Source organism: Oncorhynchus gorbuscha, linkage group LG07 (assembly GCF_021184085.1).
Source record: "Oncorhynchus gorbuscha isolate QuinsamMale2020 ecotype Even-year linkage group LG07, OgorEven_v1.0, whole genome shotgun sequence".
Classification (NCBI taxonomy): Eukaryota; Metazoa; Chordata; class Actinopteri; order Salmoniformes; family Salmonidae; genus Oncorhynchus; species Oncorhynchus gorbuscha.
In genome coordinates this window covers 80,296,191-80,308,800 of record NC_060179.1, presented here as the reverse complement: position 1 = coordinate 80,308,800, position 12,610 = coordinate 80,296,191, and positions in this window count along the sequence as shown.

Below are 12,610 nucleotides of genomic sequence, written 5' to 3'. Positions count from 1 at the left end.
TCGTGGGTTCAAAGCTTTCTATCTAATAGAACTCAGAGAGTTTCATTTAATGGAAGCTTCTCTAATGTCAAACATGCAACGTGTGTTGTACTGCAGGGCAGCTCTCTAGGCCCTCTACTCTTTTCTATTTTTGTCAGTGACCTGCCACTGGCATTAAAAGAAGCATATGTGTCCATGTATGCTGATGATTCAACCATATACACATCAGCAACCATAGCTAATTAAGTAACTAAAACCCTTAACGAAGAGTTGCAGTCTGTTTTGGAATGGGTGGCCAGTAATAAACTGGACCTGAACATCTCTTAAACTAAGAGCATTTTATTTGGTACAAATCGTTCCATAAGTTCTAGACCTCAGCTGAATCTGGTAATGAATGGTGTGGCTGTTGAAGAAGTGGAGGAGACTAAATTACTTGGCGTTACCTTAGATAGTAAAACAAAACATATAGACATCTAGATTCAATGGTTGAGGAGATGGGGAGAGGTCTGTCCATGATAAAATATGCTCTAATTTTTTGACACCACATTCCAAAAAGCAAGTCCTGCAGGTTCTAGTTTTGTCTTATCTTGATTATTGTCCAGTTATGTGGTGGAGGGCTGCCGCTGACCCAGAACAGAGTGGCACATCTTTCTCTTTATCCCTCTGATTACTAACTTACCAATCTGAAAACAACAAAATCATTGGGGGCCCATTGAGATGGTTAGACTAACTTACCAATCTAAAAACAACAAAATCAATGGGGGCCCATTGAGATGGTTAGACTAATTTACCAATCTAAAAGCAACAAAATCATTGGGGGCCCATTGAGATGGTTAGACAACACATACCAATCTAAAAACAACAAAATCATTGGGGGCCCATTGAGATGGTTAGACTAACTTACCAATCTAAAAACAACAAAATCAATGGGGGCCCATTGAGATGGTTAGACTAACTTACCAATCTAAAAACAACAAAATCAATGGGGGCCCATTGAGATGGTTAGACTAACTTACCAATCTAAAAACAACAAAATCAATGGGGGCCCATTGAGATGGTTAGACTAACTTACCAATCTAAAAACAACTAAATCAATGGGGGCCCATTGAGATGGTTAGACTAACTTACCAATCTAAAAACAACTAAATCAATAGGGGCCCATTGAGATGGTTAGACTAATTTACCAATCTAAAAACAACTAAATCAATGGGGGCCCATTGAGATGGTTAGACAACACATACCAATCTAAAAACAAATTTGCTGACATGGGCTAATTGAGTGACTGACAATCTGCTAATGCACAACCCCACAATAAATATTTTACAATATTGACATTTATTGTATATATCATGACGATCAATGATGTCACGAAGAGTGTATTACTTCCGTTTGGCATGTCTCTGATTGTAATGACATGACAACTATGTCTGAGCTTCTATACAATTTCAAAACTCTAAAATACTATTTGGAGAACAGTGAAAACAAGTAAAAATGACCCCAGACATTATCACCTTGGCTGCTGTAGCTTCATTCACCTCAGTCCTCCATCTACAAACACATAGCCTATTAGCTATTAGCCGCTTTAACTCATATTAACTCATATTAACTTTAAAACTATAATTTTTAAAAATGAAAGCAAATATGTTTGTTTTACATAACCGATTTTGTTTTTGCGGTTTTACAGCTAATTTCCTGTCATTCTACATGTTTTGCCATGTTCATATGATATCTGAGTGAGTAACTAACAAATTCAATGGGGGCCCCCTGGAGGTCCATGTGTCCTGTGTGCCTGGTCGGTAATTCGGCCATGATTACTACAAGTTTAGATAGCTGGCTAGACTCACTAGACTAATTTACTGAAACGTTGATTAATGTGCACTGTCCCTGTAAAAATAAAATGAACTAAACTAAACTAAACTAATTTACCGTTCCACCGGGATGCTGGCCCACGTTGACTCCAATGTTCCCCACAGTTGTGTCAAGTTGACTGAATGTCCTTTGGGTGGTAGACCATTCTTGATACACACGGGAAACTGTTGAGCGTGAAAAACCCAGCAGCTTTGCAGATCATGACTCAAACCGGTGCACCTGGCACCTACTACCATACCCCGTTCAAAGGCATTTCAATATTTTGTCTCGTCCATTCACCCTCTGAATGGCACACATACACAATCCATGTCTCCGTTTTCTCAAGGTTTAAACATCATTCTTTAACATGTCTCTCCTCCTTCACCTACAACGATTGAAGTGGATATAATAAGTGACATTATTAAGGTATCATAGCTTTCACCTGGATTCACCTGGTCAGTCTGTCATGGAAAGAACAGGTGTTCCTAATGTTTCGTCCACTCAGTGTAAATTATTTTGGACCATTTTGTCTATGGTAAAATGCAAATGTATTGAGTAGGAAAAAGTGGCACGTATTTGGCTATACAGTTGAAGTCGGAAGTTTACATACACCTTCGCCAAATACAATTAAACAATTAAACAATGCTGATATATCATGACTATCAATGATGTCAAGAAGTTTGTATTTCTTCCGTTTGTCTGTCATGTCTCTTGATGTAATGACATGACAACTGTGTTCTGAGTTTAGGGCAACCCTTCCCCCTGTGTTTGTTCTATGCTGGCTGAAGACCTACAGTAGCTAGCCAGGTACTAGCTAACACCAGACACAGATGATTGCCCTTCCCCCTGTGTTTGTTCTATGCTGGCTGAAGACCTACAGTAGCTAGCCAGGTACTAGCTAACACCAGACACAGATGATACCCTTCCCCCTGTGTTTGTTCTATGCTGGCTGAAGACCTACAGTAGCTAGCCAGGTACTAGCTAACACCAGACACAGATGGTATCCTTCCCCCTGTGTTTGTTCTATGCTGGCTGAAGACCTACAGTAGCTACCCAGGTACTAGCTAACACCAGACACAGATGATACCCTTCCCCCTGTGTTTGTTCTATGCTGGCTGAAGACCTACAGTAGCTAGCCAGGTACTATCTAACACCAGACACAGATGATACCCTTCCCCCTGTGTTTGTTCTATGCTGGCTGAAGACCTACAGTAGCTAGCCAGGTACTATCTAACACCAGACACAGATGATACCCTTCCCCCTGTGTTTGTTCTATGCTGGCTGAAGACCTACAGTAGCTAGCCAGGTACTATCTAACACCAGACACAGATGATACCCTTCCCCCTGTGTTTGTTCTATGCTGGCTGAAGACCTACAGTAGCTAGCCAGGTACTAGATAACACCAGACACAGATGATACCCTTCCCCCTGTGTTTGTTCTATGCTGGCTGAAGACCTACAGTAGCTACCCAGGTACTAGCTAACACCAGACACAGATGATACCCTTCCCCCTGTGTTTGTTCTATGCTGGCTGAAGACCTACAGTAGCTAGCCAGGTACTAGCTAACACCAGACACAGATGATACCCTTCCCCCTGTGTTTGTTCTATGCTGGCTGAAGACCTACAGTAGCTACCCAGGTACTAGCTAACACCAGACACAGATGAAAATGGAAACCTATAAGTATCTTTGCCTTAGATGAATAGTGGAGCCATCTAATTGTGTTTGCTGACATGCTGCAGTCCCATTTTGGCACCAGTAGACTAGTTAACTAGTTCTGTAAACAATGCCGCTCTGCGAACATGCTTTCTGTCATGTTGATAACAAGGCTGTAGTTATTTAAATTAGGTAAGAAAATAAGATGTACACCCATTGGTGCATTAAAAGGAGAGGCTTTTTGTGATGTCACAAAATGCTGGTGTTAATCGCACCTCCTGAATCTAAGTGGTTGATATAAGGGGAGGGGACCAGTGACTTTATGATTACACCTTAATGTTGAAGCAACCGTAATTTTCACACTTTTGTCATACTACTTTGATCTGGTTTCATCCAAATATTATCAAATTTCATGGAAAACTTGATTTTTATACATGCTGCATGTTGTAGCATACATTGATCAATTAAACATCCCTATTCCCTACTTTTATCATTTGTACTAGATGTAGATATACCGCTGATAGTGGTGGTGGTGTTTTGTTGTTGGCAGTTTCACCATTGACAAATCAATCATCAAGGCACAGGTTTTTTTATCAAGCTGAATTTCGCCTATCAGCTAGGATAAAATGCATAGAAATAGAACAAATAGAACAGACATCCCTATTTAAGACGTTGATTCGTTCACTCCATTCATTATATTTCTATGCATTTAATTCTAACCAATAGACAAAATATTTTCAAAAACTGGGCTCAGATTCTTGAATATGCATTATGTAGTGACATTCGTTAGTCATGTTACGTTGTTACTTTCCACGTTTTGTTACGTTACAGCCTTATTCTAAAATGGGTTAAATTAAAGAAATGTCCTCATCTATCTACAGACAATACCCAATAATTACAAAGCAAAATCGGGTTTTTAGGCGTTTTTTAAAAAGTATTTAAAAAAATTTTTTTTTTACAGAAATACTTTATTTATGTAATTATTCAGACCCTTCTGCTATGAGACTCGAAATTGAGCTCAGGTGCTTCCTGATTCCATCGATCATCCTTGAGAGGTTGTTACTTAATATGTTACTAGGAACATCAGCATTAAACCAGTCTGTTACTCAGTCTTTAGTTGCAGTAGGTAACCTGTAATTGGCTGTGTAAACTTATATTTAGGGACACATTGTGATCATTGTGGTGTAAACGCCTGTTGGGTCTGGCGTTCGTCTTCCGACTGGATACACGCCGCAGTCCAATACCTGGCATTTACACCAACTCCGTGTCATTGGTGGCAGAACAGCACTATGGCATCTGGTGTGTCTGGTCTATGTCTGTAAGAACAAAGGCACTGAATGACAAGAGACGGGCCGAAAGCTGAGCACACTGACTCTGCACGTGCTTTTTAGTTGCTTTCATTTTACAGGGATGTTTAATGCAATAATGTCATTGAGGCAGTATAATGTTTTCTTCAGAGCAGAATAATCTCTATCAAAAAAACGATAATATTGTCCAAGACATAAAACCTGTACTTGATACGATTGTGATATGTTGTTGTCTCACCTAGCTATCTTAAGATTCATGCACTCACTGTAAGTGGCACTAGATAAGATATCTCTCCATGTTGCTCACTCATACTTCCTCCCTACAGCATCAGAGGAGAGCTCATGTGGGAGCCAACCATGTTCCAAAGTCAGTCTCGTGCTCTCCACCTTGTGGCCCGGAGTGGCATAACCGTGTCTGACTCCTGTAGTTGTTAACTGACAGTCTGTCTGACTCCTGTAGTTGTTAACTGACCGTCTGTCTGACTCCTGTAGTTGTTAACTGACAGTCTGTCTGACTCCTGTAGTTGTTAACTGACAGTCTGTCTGACTCCTGTAGTTGTTAACTGACAGTCTGTCTGACTCCTGTAGTTGTTAACTGACAGTCTGTCTGACTCCTGTAGTTGTTAACTGACAGTCTGTCTGACTCCTGTAGTTGTTAACTGACAGTCTGTCTGACTCCTGTAGTTGTTAACTGACAGTCTGTCTGACTCCTGTAGTTGTTAACTGACAGTCTGTCTGACTCCTGTAGTTGTTAACTGACAGTCTGTCTGACTCCTGTAGTTGTTAACTGACAGTCTGTCTGACTCCTGTAGTTGTTAACTGACAGTCTGTCTGACTCCTGTAGTTGTTAACTGACAGTCTGTCTGACTCCTGTAGTTGTTAACTGACAGCCTGTCTGACTCCTGTAGTTGTTAACTGACAGTCTGTCTGACTCCTGTAGTTGTTAACTGACAGTCTGTCTGACTCCTGTAGTTGTTAACTGACCGTCTGTCTGACTCCTGTAGTTGTTAACTGACAGTCTGTCTGACTCCTGTAGTTGTTAACTGACCGTCTGTCTGACTCCTGTAGTTGTTAACTGGACATGAAAAGCAAACATACAACTCAGAACTCACGTTCAGACAGTTAAATATAGGACCTGCTATTATTAGAGCGTAGGCCAGCAACGCTGTGGAACCTGTCTGACTCCTGTAGTTGTTAACTGGACATGAAAAGCAAACATACAACTCAGAACTCACGTTCAGACAGTTAAATATAGGACCTGCTATTATTAGAGCGTAGGCCAGCAACGCTGTGGAACCTGTCTGACTCCTGTAGTTGTTAACTGGACATGAAAAGCAAACATACAACTCAGAACTCACGTTCAGACAGTTAAATATAGGACCTGCTATTATTAGAGCATAGGCCAGCAACGCTGTGGAACCTGTCTGACTCCTGTAGTTGTTAACTGGACATGAAAAGCAAACATACAACTCAGAACTCACGTTCAGACAGTTAAATATAGGACCTGCTATTATTAGAGCGTAGGCCAGCAACGCTGTGGAACCCTTTCGACACCTTGTAGAGTCAATGCCCTGAAGAAATTGAGGCTGTTCTGAGGTCAAAAAATTAGGAAGATGTTCCTAATGTTTTGTACAGTCAGTGTATATTTTATTGAGAGCACACATGTAGGGCCAGGGGCACACTGTCTGTCTGTCTGTCTGTCTGTCTGTCTGTCTGTCTGTCTGTCTGTCTGTCTGTCTGTCTGTCTGTCTGTCTGTCTGTCTGTCTGTCTGTCTGTCTGTCTGTCTGTCTGTCTGTCTGTCTGTCTGTCTGTCTGTCTGTCTGTCTGTCTGTCTGTCTGTCTGTCTGTCTGTCTGTCTGTCTGTCTGTCTGTCTGTCTGTCTGTCTGTTTTACCTCCACTGTGCGTCAGCAGCAGCTGAGCTGTCTTTTCTGCTAAGCCTAGCATCACTGGGAGCAGAAGACCAAGATCCAAGCAGCCTGTGCAACGTTCTAGTTGTGAACAAATACAAATAAATATTAGACAAAGAAGAAAATCACTGAATACATGTCAATACTTACATTAACTTATAACAGCCTAACTGCTTAATAATGGGAATGTATGCCTGTAATGTGTCCCCCCCCCCTGCCCACTTAGCCAAGTGTTTATTAGGCTATATATGCAATCAAAACATTAAATAAGTGGCAGACTCTCTCTCTCCCCATCTCAATGTTTTCTTCTTTTGAATTCGATTTTAAACCTCCTTCTGTGTTTATCATAGAACGATGGGACTAGTTTCTGTCGATGCGGATAGATTTCCATCGTTGTGCTTCGTTTGACAGTATCCATATGCGTGTCCTTCTGCCAAGAAGTGACTGGCACTCCGAAAAGAGCAAATTACATTTTAGGCGGGACTTTCCGTCCTCCAATGGCGTGTTATATGTAATGTAATCCGAAACCATTTCATCCACTCAGAACCTTGCCTTGCTGGCTGAAGAGATTTGAGATTCAGAAGCAAACAAACACAGATAAAGAAATGTAAATACACAGACTTTTAACAGGATTATTTAGCAATTATTATGCATGAATTCAGTGCTATACATAATCATGTCTAATGTGATGCTAATCCATTGTCAAGCAACTCAGTTAAGAACAAATTCTTATTTAAAATGACGGCCTACACCGGCCAAACCCAGACAACACTGGGTTAATCGTGTGCCATCCTATGGGACTCCAAATGACAGCCAGATGTGAACACAGCCTGGATTTGAACCAGGGACTGCAGTGACACCTCTTACACTGAGATGCAGTACCTTTTCTTACACTGAGATGCAGTGCCTTCTCTTACACTGAGATGCAGTGCCTTCTCTTACACTGAGATGCAGTACCTTCTCTTACACTGAGATGCAGTGCCTTCTCTTACACTGAGATGCAGTACCTTCTCTTACACTGCCTTCTCTTACACTGAGATGCAGTACCTTCTCTTACACTGAGATGCAGTGCCTTCTCTTACACTGAGATGCAGTGCCTTCTCTTACACTGAGATGCAGTGCCTTCTCTTACACTGAGATGCAGTGCCTTCTCTTACACTGAGATGCAGTACCTTCTCTTACACTGAGATGCAGTACCTTCTCTTACACTGAGATGCAGTGCCTTCTCTTACACTGAGATGCAGTGCCTTCTCTTACACTGAGATGCAGTGCCTTCTGAGATGCAGTGCCTTCTCACTGAGATCTTACACTGAGATGCAGTGCCTTCCTTACACTGAGATTCTCTTAGATGCACTGAGATGCAGTACCTTCTCTTACACTGATGCAGTACCTTCTCTTACACTGAGATGCAGTGCCTTCTCTTACACTGAGATGCAGTGCCTTCTCTTACACTGAGATGCAGTGCCTTCTCTTACACTGAGATGCAGTGCCTTAGACAGCTGCGCCGCTCTGTAGCCCATAAATGTTAGTGTCTATCATATGTGTTCCCAGAAGCCCCCATTCCCTAATTAAGTGTAAATTCACCTACTATTTCACACGCTATACAGCCAAAATATGAACAGGCAGCATTAGGCAGAAATTGGAGACATTGCCCTGTGTAGCTTGCGGTCTTTCTGATGGAACGTTAAACGGGTGACCTGACTCTCTGTGGTCACTAAAGATACCATGGCACTTATTGTAAGAGTAAGGGTGTTAACCCCGGTGTCCCCGATAAACTCCCAATCTGGCCCTCATACCATCGTGGCCATCTAATCATTCTCAGCTTCCAATTGGCTCATTCATCCCCCTCCTCTCCCCTCTAACTATTCCCCAGGTCGTTGCTGTAAATGAGAACGTGTTCTCAGCCAATTTACCTGGTAAAATAACAGATAAATAAATACAAATAGGCTACACCTGTGTCAATGTGTGTCTTTCTCTGTTGCAATGGTGGAAAAAGTATCAATTGTCATGCTTGAGTAAAATGACTAAAATAAAGAAAGTCACCAGAAAATTACTACTTGGAGAAAAAGATAAATAAAGAGAAAAATACAAAAAAACATTTTTTTAATTCAGACAGGGGAAACCGTCTGTCTGTGCATTGTTTTGTCACAACATTTGGACCAGCAAGAGACAGAACTTTTAGAAAAATAAGTTGTTAATTTCAAATGTCGGACTTAAGAGGCTTTTTTTGTTCTTGGTCTCTCTAACCTTTTTTTTTTACGATCAATGATCTTTGCTGACTGATGACAGAGAGTCAGAGTGGGTCTCTGCTGGTGCACGTTCGACTTTGAATGTGAATTCATGACCAGCTCAGCCAATCAGAAAACCAGGCCGGCTCATCTTGGTAGGGGAGCTGGCCATTGGCCACTGATCACGTAAATGCTCATTATATTTTATTATGACAACAGAGAAATTGCGCAAAAATCATTAAAAAAATCTTAACAGGCCCAAAAGCCATCGCCCGTATCCCTAAAAAAGTGTTTTATATATTTTTTTGTTGTACAATTTGAACAGCCAACCCAACTAAAAGATGGTCCAGACCCTTTGGCATTTGCCAGAATTGACAGATGGCCAGTCCGTCCCTTGTGTTGCATAATATTTTCAGGTGAGATGGAGTGGTGCATCATTTTGGGGACTTTTGAAGCCATTTCAATCATTTTTAACAACTCTTTACTCTGGGACAGTAACGGTAGCCTGTTGCCTGAACAATGAAGCAAATTTAGGAGTTTTATCAAATCTAATAAAAATGTATTTGTCACATGCGCTGAATACAACAAATGTGGACTTTACCGTGAGAAACTTACTTACGAGCCCCTTTCTAACAATGCTGAGTTAAAAAGTAAGAACATTTACAAATAAGAATAGAAAAAAGTAAAACAATAGGTAACATTAGCGAGGCTATACACAAGGAGTACAGGTATCGAGTTAATGTGCAAGGGTACGAGGTAGTGTGCAAGGGTACGAGGTAGTGTGCAAGGGTACGAGGTAGTGTGCAAGGGTACGAGGTAGTGTGCAAGGGTACGAGGTAGTGTGCAAGGGTACGAGGTAATATGCAATGGTGGAAAAAGTACCCAATTGTCATGCTTGAGTAAAAGTAAAGATACCGTCATAGAAAATGACTAAAATAAAAGTGAAAGTCACCCAGAAAAATTACTACTTGAGAAAAAGATAAATAAAGAGAAAAATACAAAAAAAAAACATTTTTTTAATTCAGACAGGGGCCCACCACAACACGCAGACATCTCTTACAAATGAAGCATTTGTGTTTAGTGAGTCCTCCAGATCAAAGGCAGTACAGATGACCAGGGATGGTCTCTTGATAAGTGAGTGAATTGGAACACTTTCCTGTCCTGCTAAGCATTGAAAATGTAACGAGTATTTTTGGGTGTCAGGAAAAATGAATGCAGTAAAAAGTACATTATTTTATAGGAATGTAGGGACATAAAAGCAGTCAAAAATATACAGTTGAAGTTGGGAGTTTACATACACCTGAGCCAAATACATTTAATCTCAGTTTTTCACGACGCCTGACATTTAATCCTGATAAAAATGATCTGTTTTAGGTCAGTTAGGATCACCACTTTATTCTAAGAATGTGAAATATCTGAATAATAGTAGAGAGGGTGATTTATTTCAGCTTTTATTGCTTTCACCACATTCCCAGTGGGTCAGAGGTTTACATACACTCAATTAGTATTTGGTAGCATTGCCTTCAAGTTGCTTAACTTGGGTCAAAAGTTTTTGGTAGCCTTCCACAAGTTTCCCACAATAAGTTGGGTGAATTCTGGCCCTTTCCTCCTGACAGAGCTGGTGTAACTGAGTCAGGTTTATAGGCCTCCTTGCTCACACACGCTTTTTCAGTTCTGTCCGCTAATTTTCTATAGGATTGAGGTCAGGGCTTTTTTATGGCCACTTCAATAGCTGGACTTCGTTGTCCTTAAGCCATTTTGACACAACTTTGGAAGTATGCTTGGGGTCATTAACCATTTGGAAGACCCATTTGCGACCAAGCTTTAACTTCCTGGCTGATGTCTTGAGATGTTGCTTCAATATATGCACATATTCTCCCCTCCTCATGATGCCATCTATTTTGTGAAGTGCACCAGTCCCTCCTGCTGCAAAGCACCTTCACAACATGATGCTGCCACCCCCGTGCTTCACGATTGGGGTGGTGTTCTTCGGCTTGCAAGACTCCCCCTTTTTCCTCCAAATATAACGATGGTCATTATGGCCAAACAATTCTATTTTTGTTTCATCAGACCAGAGGACATTTCTCCAAAAAGTACAATCTTTGTCCCCATGTGTAGTTGCAAACCGTAGTCTGGTAAATTCATTTCAGTTTTGGAGCAGTGGCTTCTTTCTTGCTGAGCGCCCTTTCAGGTTATGTCGATATAGGACTTGTTTTACTGTGGATATAGATACTTTTGTACCTGTTTCCTCCAGTATCTTCACAAGGTCCTTTGCTGTTGTTCTGGGATTGATTTGCACATTTCGCACCAAGGTACATTCATCTCTAGGAGCGGTATGGCGGCTGCGTGGTCCCATGGTGTTTATACTTACGTACTATTGTTTGTAGAGATGAATGTGGTACCTTCGGGTATTTGGAAATTGCTCCCAAGGATGAACCAGAATCTAATTTTGTTTCTGAGGTCTTGGCTGATTTCTTTTGAATTTCCCATGATGTCAAGCAAAGAGGAACTGAGTTTGAAGGTAGGCCTTGAAATACATCTACAGGTACACCTCCAATTGACTCAAATTTTGTCAATTACTCTATCAGAAGCTTCTAAAGCGTGACATCATTTTCTGGAATTTTCAAAGATTTTTAAAGGCACAGTCACCTTAGTGTATGTAAACGTCTGACCCACTTCAATTGTGATACAGTGAATTATAAGTGAAATAATCTGTCTGTAAACAATTGCTGGAAAAATTACTTGTGTCATGCACAAAGTAGATGTCCTAACAGACTTGCCAAAAGTATAGTTTGTTAACAATAAATTTGTGGAGTGGTTGAAAAACAAGTTTTAATGACTCCAACCTAAGTGTATGTAAACTTCCGACTTCAACTGTAAATTGTAAAGTAAAGCTTAAATAGTACAAAGAAAACTTAAGATGTACTTTACAGTTTTTACGGGACGGTTGAGCTAACGTAGGCTAATGTGATTAGCATGAGGTTGTTGTAAGTAACAAGAAAGTAACAAGAAAGTTTCCCAGGACATGGACATCTGATATTGGCAAAAAGCTTAAATTCTTGTTAATCTAACTGCCCTGTCCAATTTACAGTAGCTATTACAGTGAAAGAATACCATGCTATTGTTTGAGGAGAGGGCACAATTTTTTAACATAAACGTTATTTATATACAAATTAGACACATTTGGGCAGTCTTGATATAACATTTTGAACAGAAATCCAATGTTTCATTGGATTAGTCTAAAACTTTGCACATACACTTCCTCCATCTAGTGGGCAAAATGTATATTGCACCTGGGCTGGAATAATACATTATGGCCTTCCTCATGAATTTCAAAGATGGTGGTACAAAAGAACTGTTGTTTTTTTCTTTGTATTATGTTTTACCAGATCTATTGTGTTATATTCTCCTACATTCCTTTACCATTTCCACAAACTTCAAAGTGTTTTCTTTCAAATGGTACCAAGAATATACATATCCTTGCTTCAGGGCCTGAGCTACACCCAGTTAGTTTTGAGTTTGTAATTTTAGGCAAAACATTTTTTTTTAAAGAGGCAGATCCTTAAGAGGTTTTATAAGTACTTTACACCACTGGTTATATGTACATGTAGGTAGGTATGAAAGTAACCAGCAATCATGATAGATAATAAACAGAGTAGCAGCAGCATATGTGAAGAGTGTGTGT